At 45.1% G+C, this 21755-nt stretch overlaps 1 protein-coding gene across 2 annotated transcripts in view; it reads right to left on the minus strand.

Moving 5' to 3' along the window:
• SLCO3A1 (solute carrier organic anion transporter family member 3A1) overlaps nt 1-21755 on the minus strand; it is a 745165-nt gene that overhangs the window by 143882 nt on the left and 579528 nt on the right. The window lies entirely within an intron of this gene.

Genomic DNA, 21755 nt, shown 5'->3' on the forward strand with positions numbered 1-21755 from the left:
TGTGCGTATTTGTAAACACACACTTTGTACTTATAGTCGTTGCTAATGAGAAGCAAGGCTGGCAGTAAAAGAGGAGCAGTTACTACTGCCAGCCTTGCTTTTCGTAAGCGACGACTCTAAGTACAAACCCCTTGCAGGTTTTCAAAACGGATAAATCAAAGGCATTGTCATTTACAATGACAATAGCACAAAGTCTTGCAAATGTGAGAGACCTATTGCATTGCAAATGCTTGTTGTTCTTTGTCTATGGGTAGAATATTTTTTACCATGTAGAAAATCCTTCTCGTAGTCCACCATTAATTCGGTGGATGTTGCCTATCATCCGCCATGAGCATTGATCTATTTCTACTTTTGGCAGGAGCAAATATAGGGCTATTTTCAGGGCAGAAAACTACCTGCTGAAGATGTCTGACTCTTGTTCGTCATGTTTTAGTGGTAGAGCCATCCTGAAATGCGCAAAATTCCATGCCTGAGAGAAAACTTTCTCTGCGAGTAAACTACACCCACTTACAAGAGCAAAATACCAACACTTCTAAGTTAGACTGTTAGGAGCTGGGTTTTGCACATGTAAATGGCTGTTTCAAGGACCAACATTTCACGTAGATGCACAATTACATTTGAAAACAGGGCCTGGAGTGTTAGACGCGCGTACAATTAAATAAAATCATTCTGTGTTCATTTGATACCGAATCGAGGTCAGGGTGGAAAGCGCATTAAGGGACGAACATTTCCCTGAAAGATGAACTCGGCTTTCAGATCTGCAGGGCTGCAGTCCCAGCGAGGCTGCGGCGACCTGAGTGTAATCAATGTACATGGAAAGGCCCAGAACGTCTGCGGAGGCACATCACACACTACACAAATTAGGCTCCGGGGTGCACTCTACGGCAGGAGCATCAATAATGAACCGCAGAGCTATTTTGCATTCTCCTTCTGCTAATTTCAACTGCTATTTTTTCTAATAAAAATTGAATTCCTTGAAGGCCCTTTCTTTGATATCTTCAAAAAGGCAGCAGGTGGCTTAGATGATTGGACAAGGGAACTAATGAGAACGCATCAAGCTTGTGTTACATTGTTTTGTTTCTGAAATTAATACCGTGAAGGAGTATGCAGCGTACTCATTAAAAGCAACTGCGCCCTTAGGAGCCGTGAATGTTCATACACTAGTGACTTAAATGAATTAAACACCGATTTACTTCTAGGACCGAATGGCTTGCAATAATCTGGACAACGGCCAATTATACCTATGTCATAAACCTATACCGATTTTTGCAGAATGGAAACCTTATCATTAAATAGCGGAATGTCAACTGCAGGGAAATAGGAACACCAGGAAGAAAGCAGGCCCGCCTCTGAGAACAACAGCGTCAGCACGGCCACGTCGTCCATATTCAGAGCCTGCAGAGCAAATTTATTAAGTAAACATAGCATTCCACCTGCATCCCGCTCAAGATGATTTCAAAGGTTATGTCATTTTCACATTAAATTCTGATAGAACCTTGTGAGCAGCTACGTGGCGTCGAGCACTGTGATCCCTGCCAGGGCAGCCTGTTTTGTCGCAGGCTAATTGTAGTGTTCACTGAGGCAAAACATGCGGTATCTGATCCATTAGCCAAATGTCCCTTTGTAAGGTAAAGACTCTTGAACTGGAGCATAAGACATAGACATCGAAAAGAGACTGTGCTGACCTACAGGTTGGCATCATACTTTAAGAAACATTTCATCACTTTGGAAGTGCTTCACTTTATTTAAAAAGCGCTAACGCTCTGATTTATATGTAAAGCGCTAACAAAGCCAACACATTTTGGTCCTTGATTTAGCATTTGATGGATTCTTACGTCGTCACAAACGGGACATACATGTGTCTGCCTTACTGCAAGTGCATTATATCCTGACCTTTTTAATAAACTCGATGGGATGCTCATAATGTTTATGATGGAATAACTCGTCCCCAAACTCTATATCAGGCTCTTAGTATGGGGACTTTTTATATGGCGGCTCTGGAAACTCATTTTAGCTGTCCATGCTATTTTACAAAGTCAGATGCATCTACTGCAGAAAAGCTGGACACAATTTTTGTTACATTTGATAACACTGCCACCATGCACATCCTATCGGTACTGGGCACACGGATAGGTTAGACAATGTTGATACAATCAGGTAGTTCGTAAGAGAGTCGACAGAGGAGATCAGATTCTCAGCTTACCAACATCTTCTATCCAATACAAGTGGGCTTGAAAATGTGTACATACCTTAAGTCAAGTCGAGTCAATTTTTACTGTTATAAGTCAAAAAACACCGTCACAATGTTTCCAAATACTACATTTTATAAAAGGGAAAATATTAAAATTCAATAATTGGTGTGTTTTTGCCAATCTTACAAGAAAGTTTCATTTCGACTTCAATTATTGGTTTCATTGCATAATATTGGACAATCAACAAATTAAATATAAAATTATACTGTAGACAAGTATTTATGTTTGTGTTGCATTACAATCTATGCTTTAAGTACAAGTGCCATTTAAGTACCATTGAGCTTATGCATATAATTGTGTATATTCCTTCAAATGTTTGACACCACAGGGCTTACCTCGGGTCCCTGATCTGTCTCCAAGAAGATAAATTCGATTTCCAATAGCAGTGGTGTTTGTGGTCAGTTCCACGTGATAATTTCCTCAGAGATTCATGGTACTTTTCATGGGTTTCACTGTCAGGTAATAGTTTTTTTTTCTCCACAGCAGTCTTTCTTCTTTTATTTGGTTCTCTTGTAATCGCCCAGTGTTTTATCTGCTGACTGCCAATAACCACATGGTTTGTGGGAAACAGTTTCGCTCCTTGTAAACTAAACTGACCCTGGAGTTTCCAAATATAGTGATATGCAAGGATCAAAGAGTCATCCATGGGATCATAGATCCCTGTTTGGAACAGTGGTATTCACCTTTCTCCAAGGATATGTTTAGTGCTTTTGTGTACTTTTTCATGCTCACCACATTCCAACATGAGTGACGAACTACAGAAATGTTTATTTATCTTGACCGACAATGTACCAAACACTGTTAGCTTTGGACAAAATAAAAGGCTTTCACTAATGGCGAGTACCAATTGGTTATCAGGTGGCACGAGGTACTCTTATTATTGTAAAATTAAACAAAATAGTTCAGCGACGCAGTTACTACTTGATTTGTCAATGTAAAGGTGAATGTTCAAATAAATGCCATAAAAGACATTCTCATGACAGGTCCATTGACTGAGACAACAGACACTTATTAATGAGTAGGACCTGGTATGCTTTCTATGTCAACATAGGCATGTTTGTTTCGTAGATCTAACCATCTTTTTTGTTTTGGATCCTGTGCCCATTTCTGATATAGATTACATGGGAGTGCACCAGTATACAATGTTTACAACGCAATTTTTACAACGCACTACCATTACAACGAAACTTTTACAACGCAACATCCATTACAACGCATACATTTACAACGCAGTCATTACAACGCATGACACTACAACGCACACTACTACAACGCATTCCATTACAACGCAGTCATTACAACGCATACTATTACAATGCAAAACTTACCATCCAACACTTAGCCTACTGTTGCACCCCCTGGAGTTAGAATAGTAATTTTAACCCCTACACTATCCAAAACTTTCCCTACTGTTGCACCCCCTGGAGTTAGAGTAGTAATTTTAACCCCTACACTATCCAACACTTACCTTATATGCAATGTAATGTAATGCGTTGTAATGGTATGCGTTGTAAATGTAGTATGCGTTGTAGTGGAATGCGTTGTAAAGGTATTTTTTAAGAATTCGTTGTAATGGTATGCGTTGTAATGGTGTGCGTTGTAATGGATGTTGCGGTGTAATAAATGCGTTGTAAAGGTATGCGTTGTAAAAGTGTGCGTTGTAACGTCATACATCCGAGTGCACCCCATCAAGGTAAGACAGAGTGGTACAACACATTTATACAGTACTCTTCTGACCTATGACTAAGTCCTCTGGTACTGTGAAAGTGTCACTTACACTGAGGAAGTGTTGCAATACCATAGACATGTTAGCAGCAGGTTCATTAAACACAGTTTTTCAAGTTTGTACTGATTTTGTCACTATTAGAAATTAATGTTAAAGTATTTGTGTAACATTGCAAACAGTAAATCAGTGACAGCACCACTCAAAAAAGATCCCACACCAGGTGAGATGAATAGAGCAAACTTTATGACAAAAATTCAATTAGTAGAACTGTAGAGATTGAATTTCAAAGTGTTTAAGTAAAATAGTGCCAAAAAGCACAATTAGGGATATCTGAACCATCTGGTCGGCCTGAAGTTGTGACTCTGTAACAGTCTGGTGCAGAGTCACAAGGTGAAACCGACCACGATGGAGCGTGAGCCAGTTACAGGGACCCGGTTAGGCCCACTGAACAGAGTACCTTAAGTTCTGGCTGCAGAGCACTGTGCATCAAAGATGTGTTGCTCAGCAGAGGCAATGCGTCGATTCCGAGATGCAATTAGGCTGTGGTGCTAGGTTCTGATAAATCGATGTTAAGGAGCCTGTTGACAGGGCTTGCATTGTGAAGTCCGGTGTCGAGGGTGCAAGGCACAGCAGAGGCGATGGGTCAGTTCCGATGAGCGATGAGTCTGTGATGCTGAATATCAGCGTCATCTATGACACAGCGGTTGATGAGGGATGGAGGGGCTTGCGCTGGGTAAAGCGTCACATAATGGTGGTTCCGAAGGCTATGAATCGGTCCAAAGATATGAGAGGCGGCGGCGAGGCGAGTCGTTTGCAACGGGTTCAATCCAAGCAACAGCAGTGATGCGTTGGTTCTGTTCGAGGATGCCCTACTCAGCAGAGAACATGAATATATTCTTCTCGGGGACGCACTTTGCTCAGAAGGGAGGATACATTGGTTCCACTAACAAGCACCTTAGGCTTACTTCCAAGAGTCCAGGACTTGGGTGGCACCACTCGGCATGGTAGACTCACAGCTGGCAGAGTCCAGGTGCAGAAGCAGAGTGGTTGGAAGTCTTTTATCTCCCTGAAACTTCAGATCGGGAAGCCATCCAACTAGTCCTTTGACTCCCTCAGGGTTCTGGGGTCAAGTGATGCAGGTCCAGTCCTTCTCACCCGGGCAGGGGGCAGCATGTAGCAGGTCAGCAACGCAGGAGTCCATCAGGGACCAGTCCAATTGAATGGCAGTGCTTCAGTAGCACAATAGTTCTCCTTTCTGGCAAAGTATGCACATGCCCAGTAGTTTACTGAGCAGTTTACTGAGGTGGTGGAGTCTGAGGTCCAGTATTTATACTCAGTGGTGGCTTTGAAGTGGGGAGACCTCAAAGACATGCCTTTGAATTGCACAGATGTCCTCCCTTCCTGTCCTGTCCTGGCTCTTGACTCACTACAATGCAGCCCTTTGTGTGTGGACAGAACACAGTCTTTTCAGGTGTAAGTGAAGCTGTACCCAGCTCCTCTCTCCCATCCGGCCAGAGATGGCCCATTGTGACACAGCTATGCTCCCATTGTGTGTGGCTGTCTAGAAGGAGTACACAAAGTCCAGCTGCCAACTATACCCATTCATGTGATCAGAGACAGGCTTCAGACACCAAATGGCTAGAGCAAAAAACTGTCAACTTTTTAAAAGTGGCATTTTCAGAATTGCATTTTAAAATCTGACTTCACCATAAGGTAGGATTTTAAATTAGGATTCCAGAGACACCAAACTTGAAACAGTTATATCTTATAAAATGTATTAAGGTAATCCCAATGTTATCCTAAGGGGGATATAGGCCTTGCAGTAGTTAAAAACACATTTAGGCGTTTTTCACTATAAGGACATGTAAAACTTAAAAGTACATGTCCTGCCTTTTAAATACATTCCACCCTGCCCTCTGGGTTGTCCATGGCCAAACTTAGGGATGACTGATATGTATAAAAAGGAAGGTTTGGGCCTGGCAAAATGTCAGGTCGACATAGCAGTTTAAACTGCACACGCAGGTTCTGCAATGGCAGGCCTTGAGACATGGTTAAAGGGCTTTTTAAGTGGGTGCACAAGCGGTGCTCTAGGCCCACTAGTAGCATATAATTTACAGGCCCAGGGCACATATAGTGCACTTTACTAGGGACTTATAGGTAAATTAAATATGACAATTTGGTATGAGCCAATATTACCATGTTTCATGGAGACAGCACAAGCCATTTAGCACTGGTTAGCAGTGGTAAAGTGTGCAGACTCTTAATACTAGCAAAAAACGAGGTCAGAAAAGAGGAGGAGGAAGGCAAAAGGTTTGGGGGTGACGCTGCTAAAAGGGTCGATTCCAACAGTCACACATTCCAAATGAATTTCAAATGCACAGGCTCTCTGAAAATATTCCATGAAAGAAGTTAATGTTATTCTTTCACTGTTCTTCAACATTCCTCATGACCTTGTTGCTCTCAGTTCTGTAGAATCCAAATGTTTCTCTTGTGCTGAGCCGTCTCTGAACAAAATTGAATGCATCATAATTGCAAGAAATTGGGTTATTGGTAGAGGGGTTTGAAACCCTACTCAAGCAGAGACTGCAATTCTTGTCAGGGTGAAACACAATCAAAACACAAGTTAACCTGTGCTTAACCCACAGGTAGGTTTGCACAAAAGTAGTAAGGCTTAACTTAAAGGAAATGTCTAATGCATTTATATAGCACAAAAACAGTACAAAAGTGAAAACACAACACATGAACATTCCCACCCCAATATGCAAACAGAGTAAAATGTAATAAATTATTTGACACCAAAACAACAAAAGTTCAATTTGTACAAACGGAGATATGCAATTTTAAAGATTTAGGTCAAATTAGTACTTAAAAGCACAAAATGCCAACTATGGTTATCTGGTTGTACCGGACTGGGACAAAGTCACACGTTCAGGTCGACTGTGGTGGAGCTCGAGCCAGATACAGGGACCAAGTTAAGCTTGCTGAACAAAGTACCTTAAATCCTGGTTGCGGACATTGCGAGGTCCAGCGTTGAAGATGCATTGTGCAGCGGCAGTTCCAAGGATCTTCGGGGCTGAGATGTGAGGTGCTGCATCAAGAATGCATTATGCAGTGCCGGTTCTGAGGAACCTTGGTGCTGCAATGCATGGTCCTGTGCCAAGGATGCGTTGTGCAGCAGCAATCCGAGGAGCAGCGAGGCTACAATGCAAGACTCTGCATCGAGGATGTGTGACACAGCCATAGTTTCGAGGAGCTGCAGGGTCCTGCATTGTCCTGTGAGGTCCTACATCAGGGATGTGCATCACAAAGCGGCAGTATCGATGTGGAGCTGCGAGCCGATTTCACACTATGTCGGTTATGCTAGGAACTCAGTTGGGCTGGCAGAGCACCTTCAGACCCACCTCCAAGGGTTCAGGTCTGAGGTGGCCCCACTTGAGGGTTAGGACTCACAGTAGGTTCAGGGTTTAGGGTGGTTGTAGCTTTTTCTGTTCTTGTGGTTCTGATCAGGAGGCCAGCCAGTCAACTAGCCCCTGGATTCAGTCAGGTTTTCCTCAGTTCAAGATGCTGGTCAAGCCCTTCTCACTCAAGCAGTAGATCAGCAGGGCAGCAGAGTAGCAGTCCTTCTTGCAGCAGCACAGCAGTCCTTCTTAGGATTTTTCCACGGGTGCAGAGGTGTACTGAAGTGTTGGGTCTAAGGGTACACTACTTATATCCGGTACCCAATTTGAAGTGGAAGAAGCTTCTAGAGTCCTCTGCTACAGTGGTGCATGGAGTTTTCTTACTGCCTGCCTTGCCCTAGCTTGTGTGGAGGCACATAAGAATAGTGTCAAACCATTTGTGCATGTGCTGAGGCAGAGTCTTTATTGATGTGCAAGTATGGTTGGTGACAGCCCTGCCCCCCTACCAAGTCTGAGACGGCCCATCCTGCCATCACCTATTCCACCTTTGCCTCACCACCTTTGCCTCACTGCCTGGAAGCAATATACAAATACCATCAGTCACCTAGTCATGTGATGTTGGATACAGGCTGCAAGCACCGAAATGGTTGGGACAAGAACTAAAGGAGACAAGCCCAGATGCTATACAACAGTTGGAGGTGAATGAGTTTACAACAGCAGAGGTGGGAGCCGCAATATCCAAACTTGCGGCTGGCAAAGCCCCGGGGCTGGATAAGCTCCCAGGTGACCGTTTTAAACATGAACCAGCTTTCTGGGCCCCATACCTGGCGATCATTTTTAACGCGATAATGAGAGGAGTGGCGGTACCCTGTACTTGGCTGGGTGCAGAGATTGTCCCTATATTTAAGAAGGGCTCTCCTCTGCTCCCAGCCAACTACAGGCCCATTAGCCTCATAGATGTGCCACAGAAGATCCTTGCGAGGGTAATTTTGGGGCGGTTACAAGACTGGATTGACGATAACTCAATCCTGAGTCCCTTTCAGGCGGGATTTAGAAAAATTACATCCACTATGGATCAAATATTCCGCGTGAATCTAATATTTTGGAAATCTGTGAGGATCGAGGGCAGCTCGCTATACACTGTTTTCGTGGATTTGCGGGCCACCTTCGACTCGGTCCCACGAGGGAAACTGTGGGCGGTACTACTCAAGCTGGCCGTCTCTCCTCAGCTTCTGAACATCTTGATGAGGTTGCATGAGAATAACTATGCCCGGGTTAGGTATGGGAAGAATGGTTTGTTGTCTTCCAGTTTCCCCGTTGACAGGGGGGTAAGGCAGGGGTGTGTCTTGGCACCTAACCTGTTTTGCCTCTATGTCAACGGGGTGATTGCCCATTTGAATGGCGTGTCAAATACGGACGCTCCTAGGCTGGCTGGCAGAAGGGTGCCTGCGATCATGTTCGCAGACGACACCCTTCTGCTCTCAAGGTCTCCAATGGGAATCCAGCGTGTGTTGGATGGCTTCGAGTCTTTTTGTTTGGAACGGGGATTGGAAATATATGCTTTAAAAACCAAATTCATGATTTTTCATCCCCCACCAACTACTCGCCCAACCCCCACTATAGGCTCCATATGTCTAGAGCGTGTCCAGACTTTTGAGTATCTTGCGGTAACCATGAATGAGAAAATGACCTGGGAGCCCCACCAAATTAAATCTCAGCTCAAACTGGCCCAACTTACTGCAGGAATCATGAAGCTGTATAACACATCTACCTACAAACCCATAGGCCCACCTCTCGAGATTTACAAAATGCAGGCAAGGGGGGCGGTACTCTATGGCGGAGATGTTTGGGGCTACAGGTGTAGACCAGAGATCATCGCCACGGAAAATAAATTTCTTAGACAACTTTTGGCGTTGCCGCCAAGCACCCCACTTTTACCCCTGCGGCTCGATCTGGGTATCAAATCGATAGAAGAGGAATTGGGCCTTAAACCACTGAGATTCAGGCGGAGATTATGGACAACACCTGAGCTACATAATTACAGGCAGGAACTTCAGGAGATCCTAAGACTACCAAATCTAGGGCGAATTCCCTGGTTAATGTACATCAAGAAAGAATTTGGTAGTCTGGGATTATCATCACTGTGGTCTGATCCTGCGTCTGCATGTAATGCTATTTCACGTAAGCATTTGGCCACAGTATTTTATGATAGCAAACTATCGGCTGTCTTGCATAACCCACAGAATGGCACCCTAACGGATTCTTTCTTAAAAGTTAAAGATTTCTTTTACTTTGAACATGCTTTAGATAATATTTCTCCAATCTTAACAAGAAAATTATATCTACAGTGGAGATACGGGACCCTACCAATTAGAGCTCTAACTAGTAAATGGGCTATAGCGGCACCGAAAAATTGCCCAGGCTGTGCATGTGACTCTGAAAATGATGTACATATACTGTTTTTTTGTCCAGCCTATCGTAAGTCTAGAAAATACTGGATCGTACCAGTATGTAAAAACTTGGGAATTAAAAAATGTATGCAGGCCTATAGAATATTTAAAACAGACCTCTCTGGCTGCATAGTATTTGCTGTAGCAACATTTTTGACAGCCATGTGGCATAATCGTAGGCTTTTAACAACTTCTGCCTAAAAAGTCCCATTATCTGTATAATAGGCCAAATGAATTCCCATAGATGACTAGACCTACAAATTGTATTTTTTGGGGCTTTTATGTGTTTCCATGCATTGTGCAACGCTGATATTTATTTGTTCTAGTATTGTGGATACTGTCTTTTTAAACTAACATAATGTTCTTTTGTAATATATGTATGTATTTGTAATATGTGAACATCTTTTATGGCTATATAAGTGCAGAAATAAAGATTTATGAATTGAAATTGGTTGGGACAAGAAAATGCCAACTTTTTAAAGTTAATATCACAAGTATAGCTCAAATGCACTCCGTTATACGTATTCAAACATAATAAACACGTTATCCAAAGTTCATGGAATAAAATGTGCACCAGGTCCGTGGCCCTGCCAGCCACCAAAATTCAAATGAAAATTAGATACCCCGGATATATAGTCAAGAATCCAGGGTATATATTTTTCAACTTTATAAAAGTTGCATTTTCAGAATTGTGACTTAAAATCCAACTTTGCTGCTATTAAAGAGGATTTTAAATTACAATTCAGCACCTTACCTGGAGAGGTTGGGTGGTCAGATTGGTAAACCTGCAGGAAAAACCATCAGCATTCTAGTGGTTCAATCTGGCTCTGTTTTCCACTACAAAGTTTAACCCTTATAAAGAAATAGACCATCTCAACAATGTGGGATTATCTCTCTTAGCCATCATATGATCTATTTACACCACAAACTTAGTACCAAAGAAATATGGGTGAAACTTATGAAAGGCCCACACTATGACAAAGCAATCCTTCTCAATAGTCACCCAGTTCTGCTCACTAGGTCGTAATCTCCTACTAGTAAAGACAATGGATGCTCTTTAACATTTTGATACAGTTGAGCTACCACTACTCCCACTTCTTTGTCAAATGCCTTTTGACACACTGCAGTCCATATTACCTTCTTGAGCTGCTTCCTAGAGGTCAAAGCAGTCAGTGTGGGAACTATACTTCCATAGTTTGCCACAAACTTTCACAAACTTTCTGTAATACCCTGTGAGCCCTACTAAGGCACTGACTTCAGTCTGGGTAGCAGATACATTCCACTTGATCATAGACTGAATCTTGGCATCAAACAGGTGAATCTATCTGTTCCCCAACTTAAGTTCAAGGTATACTACAGAGTACTGCCCACCTGACAATTAGTTGCCTTGATGGCCAGTTTCATCTTCTTTATCCTTGCCAACACCTGTTCCTGGTGACTCAGGTCGTCCCGCCATGAATTGATGTAGACCACAATTTCATCCAAGTAGGCCGCACTGAACTCTGCCAACCCTGCAACAACATGATTCAACTGGCACTGAAAAGTGGCTGGAGCATTGTTCAACCCAAAGGATACCACTTTAAACTGATTCAGCTTCTCTGGAGTAGAAATGTAGTTTTCTCTTTAGCATTCAGTGCCAAAGCGATCTGACAATATCAAATGGTCAGATCCAAGAGGTGCTCAAGTACTCTGCAGCACCTAACCAATGCACAAGCTCATACACTCTGGGAATTGGATGGACATCGGGTTTGGTTACCTCATTGAGGGATGGGTAGTTGACACAGAACCGTAAGTCAGTAGACCCATGCTTTGATACTAGAAACACAGGACTAGACAAAGGACTACGAGATCTCTCAATGACACCCAGGTCCCAAGTCTTGTCAACGTCCACCTTAATGCATCCCTCAACCTGGTAAGACATTCTCTACAATCTTCCCTTCAGTGACAGGCTGTCACCAATGTCTGTGCCATGCACACAGACCAGTGTCAATCCTGGAGTTAGCACCAATAGGTTGGCAAGCCATCCCAACACCTCTCTACACTCTCTCTGCTGCTCAGGCGTTAACTTAGGGGCCAAGTGAACCCCTTCCACAGTGACATCCTTAATGTTACTATGTAGTAAGTGAAGAAGAGGCTCACTGTCTACCTCAACTTCCTATGCTATAGCCATGACATTCACTGTGTAGTCACTTCAGAGGTAAGGCTTCAGCTTGCTCACCCTCTTGGGCTCCCTTGTGGCACCTGTGTCCATCAAGTAGTTTACCTCAGACACTTTTTGAACTACTTTATATGGCCACATCATTTGTTCTCCAAAGCTCTGGGACAAATAGGCTTTAGCACCAACACATCTTGGCCTTCTTGATAACCAGTCAAGGTAGCTTTCTAGTTGTATCATTCTTTTGTCAGTGATTAGCTAGCCTGAAGGTTTTGCTTTGCCTGACACATTTACTGCACCATCAATGTCCTTAGGCCAATCACAAAGTCCACCACATCCTTCTGTGGAGAGTCTGAGGTTCCTTCCCATGCTTCTCTTACTAAGGCAAGATGATCCTGTGTTGGGTGTCTATACAGATATTCAAAGGGACTAATCCCTAATCCGTTATGCGGAATCTCTTGGTAGGTAAACAAGAAACATATCAGGAAAAGATTCCATTTCCTTCGAGGTTCTCTGGAAGAGTTCCCATCATGAGCTTACCACTCATTTTGGCAGGCTAGCAGGCCAGGTTCCACAGAACCGCTCTGTGTCTCTGCACATCCCTTGCCAGCAGAACAGAGGGTTCAACCTACCCTGCATTTTTCCAATCCCTAAATGTCCTGCTTAAGGCACTTAATGGGCTAGTGATAAGAGACGTTCCTATGAACTAATGGAACTACTGGCCTTTTGTAGCTCCTGGCTCAAAATGTACTGGTTCACTATGGAGTAGCCATCCTTCCAGCCCACATAGTGTGTTCTGACTGCTCCCTTTGCTGACATGATCCTGGAAATCATTCCAAAGTCCCATAAGCATAGTACACTCTTACTGTGCCTTGTAGAAATCTTGTATAAATCTTCTCAGGTAGGCCCACCAGTAGACAACAAACTGTGCAGCTCTGGAAGCTAAACAGGCTCTCGCAGATGGTCCTCTCTCTCTCTCTGGAGCAGAAGTAATGACCTCTATGGTCACCGCAGTCTCAGAGTCTGCCCTTTCCTTTAAACTACCTTGTCTTAGTCCTTACTATGATGCTCCCAGCCTCACTCTTAGACTGACATTCAGCCTGTGCTCTGGTCAACACATCTGAGTTTGTCCAAGTCATAAAGTCTTTTGGCCCTGGCACCAAGGGTAGAGAAATAACATCATTGCCAGTGAGGTATTAAGCTCCTTGCTTTTGCCTTATCCAGACATCAATCACAACCATGTTGCCATTGAGCTCAATCTTAACCCTGGCAAATAGATACTCCATGCCCTCTCCACTGGATACCAAATCTGACCCTGCTTGCCAACTTTCAAGATTAATAATTCTGCTCCATGAACCCTCAGCTGGAATATCTAGTGCTCAGGCCTGCCAGGGCTATGAATGCACTATACAGATAACTACAAGACAGGAAACATTCGCTCACTTGGCCCCAGAGCCAGATGTTTGTTACCTACCCATGTGGTCGGGGATCAGCCATACAAATGGCCCTTTCTCAACAGCGCCTTCATGAAATGGCTGCTGGTCAGTTGATTTAAATTATAAAGCTTCTTCACTCAGCTGTTTGAACTCCATCCCAATTGTGTTAAAGGCAGAAGAGAGGTACCGGAAATGGTTACAGTTAGTAAAGTATGTTGAGACCTCATTTGTACTTTACCTTCCTGAGGACAAGGTCTGTGCTTCCCACTCTCGGTAAAAGATATTCGTGTAAACCAGAGGTTGCTGCACACTGACAAGATTCTACGGGAGTCCACCCAATACAAGGAGTGTTGCAGCACTGTGCATAACACGAGGTCGAGAAGAATAATGGAGGCAGCCCAAACTACTGACAGACAGCATGAAGGGAATACACCCCTGTGAACGATTTGGTGGCCGCATCAGGATGCCAACGGGAGACAGAGACGGTCAGCTTCGGCCAGGAAAGACACTTGCCTGGGGCAGCTGTGGTAAATGCACAAGGTGTCATCTTGCCCATGCCCTGACTACCTTAGACCCCTTGTTATCAGGCCCGGTTCCAGGATTTGGAATCTGGGAGGGCCATGAAGAAGCATTGGTGGGCCATAAATATAAATGGGGATGTCCAGAGTCCCACGTGTCTGGGAACTGTGTCTAGGCATGCGGGATGGTCTTGCATGGGTGTGAGCTGCATACCATACCTACTGCCGGCTTCTGTCTACTACTGTAGACTATATATTTCAAGAGGTTTAAACCTATGGACTTTATCTTTTCTGCTCTCTCCACTTCACCAGTCTTTCACTCTGTTTCACCTTCCTCTTTCCCTACTTCACCCTCCTTTCTCTCAAATTCACCGTGTTGCTCTGCTCACCTCACCCTCTGTTTCCTTCCACCTCACTTTCATCACATCATTCTACTCTCTCTCCACCTTATCCGTTTCCATGTCGTGCCCTTTTATTTCACCACTTCACCTCATATTTTCTCACCTCCTCCCCCTTTCTTTCTGCCTCATCCTAGATTCTCTCTCTCCCGACCTATCCATTCTCTCACTGTGCACCAAATTAGTTTTGTTCCACTTCACCCTCACTTCCTCACCCTTCTCTCTCTTCCTCCCCCTCTTTTGTGTCCCTCCTCCTTGCTCCCCTCCCTCTGTCTTTCTGGCTTGCCATTCTTCTCCCCCTCTCACCATCCTCCTTTTTTGTCACTATGCTCCCTTCTGCCACAGCCGCCTCACTATTACCCTTCTATCCCTCTGCTTCACCTCACTTTTTTCTCTCTTATCAATTTGGGACGTGGGGAGTAATGGCTTCGCTTTAATTAGGGCCTCTGGAATTATGCATTACGGTAGGACCAAATTATGCAGCAGGGTTGACTACATTTTGCAGCGTGATGAAAAGTAGTATTAAATATCTTGTCATTTTTTACACGTTAACAGTGTCTGGGAAAAAAAGTTTTACCCCATTAGTACCAATTTAAAACGCAACTGCAGCAGTAAGCAACTGAAAGTGGATAAGTAAACCTTTGTGAAGGGCCTTCGACTGTGCATCAACAGATGGTTGCATTTTACTAGCGTTTAATCCATTTATGTGGCTTTTGTTAAAATCTCCAAATTATGCTGCAGATGATGGATTATGTGGCATATTAGATAAATCCATATTATGTTTAAAACACTGTTAATGCAGAATTGCATATTTCCAGTGGAACTCACTATAATCCATTCCTGTCTTTTCAAGTGACAAAATGAGAGAATAAATGCACAGTCACTGGTTCCCCAAAATGGGGTGTTTCCGATTCTAATTATGTTAGCAAGCTCCTTTTTCTGCAAGGTCCTCGGGAGATTGGGAATTGGCAGGACAGTTGCTGCACATGTTGTCGGTGCTGCCATGGAATTGTTGCCAGTGCGTTTCTTTGCATAATAGACAATTGCACTGTTCCTTTCAATCGATGTGTGATATATTAGTGAAACTTGACAAGTATTTTTATTTAAGGAGAGTCAAACCCTTGCCATTGTAAGTGTTTTTATGCTTAATAAGCAGGGCCATGGGGATTGTGCAATTCTCCAGCTGAAGGGTATTCTGCATGATTGTGGATTTGCCACATTTGTAACATAATCCATCATCTTCTACATCATTTTCAGATTTTAACAAAAAAATTGTTTCTATGTTAAATGGATCAAAAGTTCCTAAAAGCACAGTGGCATGTTGCTACGCAGTTGACGGCCCCTTGGAAAAGTTGGCTAATCACCTTTCAGTTGCCTATTGCTGCATTTTGGTGTTAAATTGGTAATCTTTGCCAAGACAGTATTAAAGTATGATAATGTAAAAATAATGGTTATAACTGGGGGTCTCTAGTTGGCAGAGGTAGGTACCACTGTCCAAATAGGGACCCTTGCTTCTAGTCAGGGTAAGGAGGAAACCCTCTGAGATAACCCCTGCTCACCCTCTAGGTAGCTTGGCACGAGCAGTCAATGCTAACCAGAGGCAATGTGTAAAGTATTTGTACTAACACTCACAGTAACACAGTGAAAACACCACAAACTGACTCCACAACAGTTTAGAAAAATAAAGGTATTTAATCTAAACTACACAAGACCAAAACAACAAAAATCCAACATACACAGTTCAAGAATATGGTTGCAAAAGAGTTCTTAATGTTAGCGATAACTTTATCCACAGTTGCGTCACGTTTTAGCCACAGTACCTTTGTTAGCGATAAAAAGTTCCAAGCACAGAAGCTGTAGCGGTGAAAAACAAGCGATGCGTTGCTCCTGAGAACCTGGGGAGGCGTTAGCGACAGCCCCGCTGCAGCAGCAGGCGTGTTGCGACGAATTCGGTCTGTATGGGGAGGAAGGCCACTTGTATGGATTTCGGTGCGTAGGTTCTGTAGGAAGTTTCCTCCCGCAAAGGCACGATGTGACGATTCTCGGGTGTTGCCACGATCTCCGGGGCGACGATGCGCAGTCCAGTGGCGATCTTTCTCTCGCAGCTCCTCGTTGCGGTCGCTCTGAGACGATTCTCGGAGCAACGTGATGCGATGGTTTCACCAAGCAACAGCAGGCTCTGCGACGATGTTCGCAGCGGCGGAAATCTTCCCGCTAACGAAGGATGCAGCGTCTTTGGGCAGCGCGGCAGGCGCTGCGATCATCCCGATCTTCGAAGCGGCGGGAATTTTCATGCTCGGCCGGGTTTGCGATAGATTTTCTGTAGCAAAGTCTTTAAAAGCGTGATTTCCAGCTCCCCTCCACAGGTACAACTTCCAGAGGCGCCACACATAGGCTAAGCACTCCAGGAAGGACACAGCTTTCTCAGCAGAGCTCAGGGAAGCTGGGGGTGAAGTCCTTTTGTTCCTGGGACTTCAAAAACAGGGAGCCAGATCTTCTCAGGCCCTTGCAGATTCCTTCAAGACAGGGGACACAGCACAACAGCAAAAGTCCTTCCCCTCTCCTTGGCAGCAAAGCAACAGCAGGACAGTCCAGCAGAGCAACAGCAGGACAGTCTTCCTTCTTCAGATTCAGCTTTCTCCTTGGCAGAGGTTCCTTCTTGATTCCAGGATGACCTAATTTCTTGTTGTCAGGGGTCCTCTACTTATACCCCTAAAAGTCTTTGATCCCTTTGTGCAGGAGGGCTCTGAGCCCAGTCTGAACCAGTTCTGGGTGTTTCTTAAGCACTTTGTTTTCCTGGCTTCTCCTTTCCTTTCAGAATGAGGGGCAGGGTCGTCAGCCGCCCAGCAGGAGGCAGAGCCAGCATTGTGGAAGGCAGGCACAGCCCTATTCAGGCCCAGGTGCGATCTCGTCCCACCACTCAAGTTGCAAATGCTGTCATTCAGCCTAGGGCTGACTCAGCCAGCCTCCTGGGGGATCCCCAGCCCCTCTCACTCTCAAACCAGACAGTCAATACACAAACAGGCCAAGGCACACAGAAAGGACAGACAAGAGAACAGCAGCTTTCTAAAAGTGCTATTCTCAAACACAGGAGTGAAAAAACACCTTTCCTAAAAGATGTGTTATTAAATTCTGAGTCCAGGGATACCAGACTTTTATGCCCTATCTTGCTCCTATGGGAAGATATGCTGGTAGCCACTGTAGCCAGCATCCCCCATGTTAGCCTATGAAGCAAGATAGCCTTGCAGCAGTGAAAAACGAAAATGGCTGTAATTCACTACCAGAGTATGTCACCTGCACAAGTACATGCTCTACCTTTCACATACACTGCACCCTGCCCAAGGGGGTACCTTGGGCCTTCCATAGAAAGGGTAGGGTTAGGCCTGGTCAGTGGGGACACTTACCAGGAGGACATGGCAGTTCACAGACTGCACATAGGCACTGCGGTGGCAGGCCTGAGACACCATTTTAGGGCTACTCATGTAGGTGGCACAATCAGTGCTGCAGGCCCACTAGTAGCATTTGTCATCACCAGCCCTGGCACACCCAGTGCACATTACTAGGAACTTCATGGTGACACAAATATGCCAATCATGTATATCCAATCATAATAACAATTTACACAGGGAGCACTTACACTCTGACACTGATCAGCAGTGGCAGAGTCTCCAAAGCATCTAAACCAGCAAAAACGAAATCCAGCACAGCATCAAAAATACAGGAGGTATAGGCAAAAAGATAGGGGGAAACCACGCCAAGGATGCCAGGTCTAACAATAATGAAGTCATTCTATCACAAAATGAGCTGCACTACAAAGCGTAATTTACTTTTCTTGCCAGAATATGTAGTAAATCCTGCAGCATAATTTGGTTTTCCCTGGCCGCATAATTCCAGTGGCCCTGGCCATAAGTTAGGAATAGCTTCACAGCAAAAATAAAATATACCACTATTAAGATATAACTCCTCCTTGTTTGCACATTTTCTATTACCTTTCTTGAAATGGTAGAATCCTTCAAACTGTTTCTGCCATAAATTGTTTTCATTTCCAAATTATTGTGTCACAGGAATTTGCGGTTGATATATGGGGGTGTCTCATATATTTCTTCAATTTCCACTTGTGCTGTAATAGCAATCAACCCCTGTGACCTCACCCCTGGCCCAAGGCACTTATGGTAGCCCAAGGCATTGCCATTATATATGAAAGCTGCACAAGTAGGCTTTGATAGCGAGAATGCAGTCCCCCGGTATGTGTTTCATTAAATAAAAAACCCAAAATGTTTTCTGCTCGTGAATGGGCCTTGGGTAAGCCACAGGGCTATTTATGGAGTGCCTGACCCACCTGACCCACCCTCTAGAACCAGGTCTGTTTGTAATACTACTTACAGCAGGTTAAACTATGATTATGCTCACTGCTGTGAAAAATCTGCAGAACAGACCACCTCTGCTACTGCCTGCTGACCCCCACGCATAACTATTGCACCGCATTCCGGCTCAAACAATATTCCGAAGGGTATCAGAGTTATAAATGCATTAACCTTCCCCTCTTTGCTTGCCTGGGGATGTGGGTCAGGGATCGAAGTGTTGGAGGGGGGAGGTATTCTAGGGGCATGACGTGCCCATACTTTTGTAATTTTAGAAAAACAGTTCCCAGACTTTTTGTGAAAACACAACCGTTCTAGGACGTTTAATTCCAAAAGCTGAATTCTCGGAGTCGACTATGCCGTGAAACAGAGGGAGACACAGACAGCTAAAAAAGCCTTCTTGCTAGGATGCCTGCTGCCTGAAACACATGTAAATGCGTGCAACTGGTCAATCTGCAAATGTAAAGGATGCTTTGAAGCTGCTACTGCCTTTAATTGAGGGAATCACTTGAAGCTTCTTGATAATACACCAGTTATTGTTTCGGAGAGGTATTGAAAGGGCTCTACAAGATAAACTGTGCAGTATGTGCTTTTAAACAACAGTTATAAATAAAAAAAATCACTCCATCATCGCACCCCAGCTCCGGAACATCATCAACAGCTCCTTCGCATCCGCCACCTTCCCGGAGAGCTGGAAACACGTCGAGCTGAGCGCCCTCCTGAAGAAACCCACCGCGGACCCCACGGACCTCAAGACGGTCCGCCCCATCTCGCGCCTCTCCTTTCCAGCTAAAGTCATCGAGAAGACCGTCAACAGACAACTCTCCACCTTCCTCGAGACCAACGGATCCCTCGGACCCTCACAGTCCAGTTTCCGAGCAAACCACAGCACCGAGACCGCCCTCATCGCAGCCACCGACCACATCAGGTCCCTGCTCGACAACGGCGAAACTGCTGCACTCATCCTCCTGGACCTCTCTGCTGCCTTCAACACCGTATGCCACCGCATCCTGATACAGCGCCTCAGCAACACCGGTATCCAAGGAGCGGCACTGGAGTGGATCATCTCGTTCCTCGCCGGAAGAACCCAGGTAGTCCGCCTCCCCCCCTTACGTTCCGCGGCCACCGAAGTTATCTGTGGCGTTCCGCAAGGATCCTCCCTCAGCCCCACCCTCTTCAACGTCTACATGAGCCCTCTCGCAGTCATCGCTCGCCAACACAACCTCAACATCATCTCCTACGCCGACGACACCCAGCTGATCCTCTCCCTCACCAACGACCCCGCACCGCCAAAGCCAACCTCCAGGAAGGAATGAAAGACGTCGCAGAATGGATGAAGATCAGCCGTCTGAAACTGAACTCAGACAAGACGGAAGTCCTCATCCTCGGACCATCTCCCTCTGCCTGGGATGACTCCTAGTGGCCCCCTGCCCTGGGCATCGCACCCAAACCAACAGACCACGCCCGCAACCTAGGCTTCATCCTGGACTCCTCCCTCACGATGACCAAGCAAGTGAACGCCGTCTTGTCATCCTGCTTCAACACCCTGTGCATGCTCCGAAAGATCTTCCGATGGATCCCCACCGAAACCAGGAAGACGGTCACCCAGGCCCTCGACACCAGTCGTCTGGACTACGGGAACACCCTCTATGGTGGAACCACAGCCAAACTCCAGAAACGACTCCAGCGCATTCAGAACGCCTCAGCAGGACTCATCCTGGATATCCCTCGCCGCAGCCACATCTCTGCCCACCTGAAAGACCTGCACTGGCTCCCCGTCAACAAGAGGATCACGTTCAGACTCCTCACCCACGCACACAAGGCTCTCCACGACACGGGCCCGAAGTACCTCAACAGCCGCCTCACATTCTACACACCCACCCGCCAGCTCCGATCCGCCAGCCTCGCCCTCGCCTCCGTCCCACGCATTCAGAAGTTCACCGTCGGAGGAAGATCTTTCCCCTACCTGGCAGCCAAGACATGGAACTCCCTCCCCACTCACCTATGGCTGACCCTGGACCATCTCTCCTTCAGGAAACAACTCAAGACCTGGCTATTCGAGCAGTAGCGACCCCCCGCCCCCTCAGCGCCTTGAGACCCTTGCGGGTGAGTAGCGCGCTATACAAATTTTGCTGATTGATTGATTGCGTATAGTCTGCAAATAATCTATATCTGGGAAACACTTTTTTATCTTAACATTTTTGAGCATCTGTAGCAGCCTTCTTACACTGTGTGTAATGCAAGCTTAAAATACTGTTTTATATGTTCATAGTGTTTTCTGTCAAAGACAGAGACCTTGTAGCACTAAACATTCACAAGTCACTATTCTCCATGACATCCACCAGGATTCAATTCAGTGGCCCTCTAATGCAGTGCATTAACCAACAGAGGTTTCATAATGTATGTTAGTGCATCTCTCACTGATTAACATACCTTGCATTAAATTTTCCTCTTAGCTCGGTGTTATTTTAAGTTATTTTGGGGCATATTTTCAAGAAACGGAGTAAATATTATCGCCGCTTTAGCGGCTGAAAACTGCAGCTAAAGCGGCGATAATGGGCTTGATAATATGCCCTTGAGAATTCCCATGGAAGCCCATGTTCTGGTGTCAACATGGGTTTCTATTGGAATTCTCAAGGGCATAGTATCAAGCCCATTATCGCCGCTTTAGCAGCAGTTTTCTGGCGCTAAAGCGGCGATAATTTTAACTCCGTGCTTGATAATATGCCCCCAAATGTTTTTACATGAGCGTTAAAGACTGAAAAAAGTTACCGAATATTTTGTATTTTTTAGCCACATCTATGACCACACACCCACACTCACTCACCATGACCACCCTGCGCGCAACATCACAGCTCCCACTATTTTTTTAATCCACTTTGACCACTGATGTGACTAAACCCCGTTCTGACGTGTGCAGGTGGCTCAACCTCAGATTATCCGAGTATGAATTGTGTACCTGGGAGAACTCAAGACACTAGCCACTGCGCAGACTGCATCACTTTTGTTCTGATTCTGAGCCGAGGAGGCATGCAACTTCTGCCTGATCCAACCGTGTACT

The sequence above is a fragment of the Lissotriton helveticus genome, chromosome 3_1, assembly GCF_964261635.1.
Source record: "Lissotriton helveticus chromosome 3_1, aLisHel1.1, whole genome shotgun sequence".
Taxonomy (NCBI): Eukaryota; Metazoa; Chordata; class Amphibia; order Caudata; family Salamandridae; genus Lissotriton; species Lissotriton helveticus.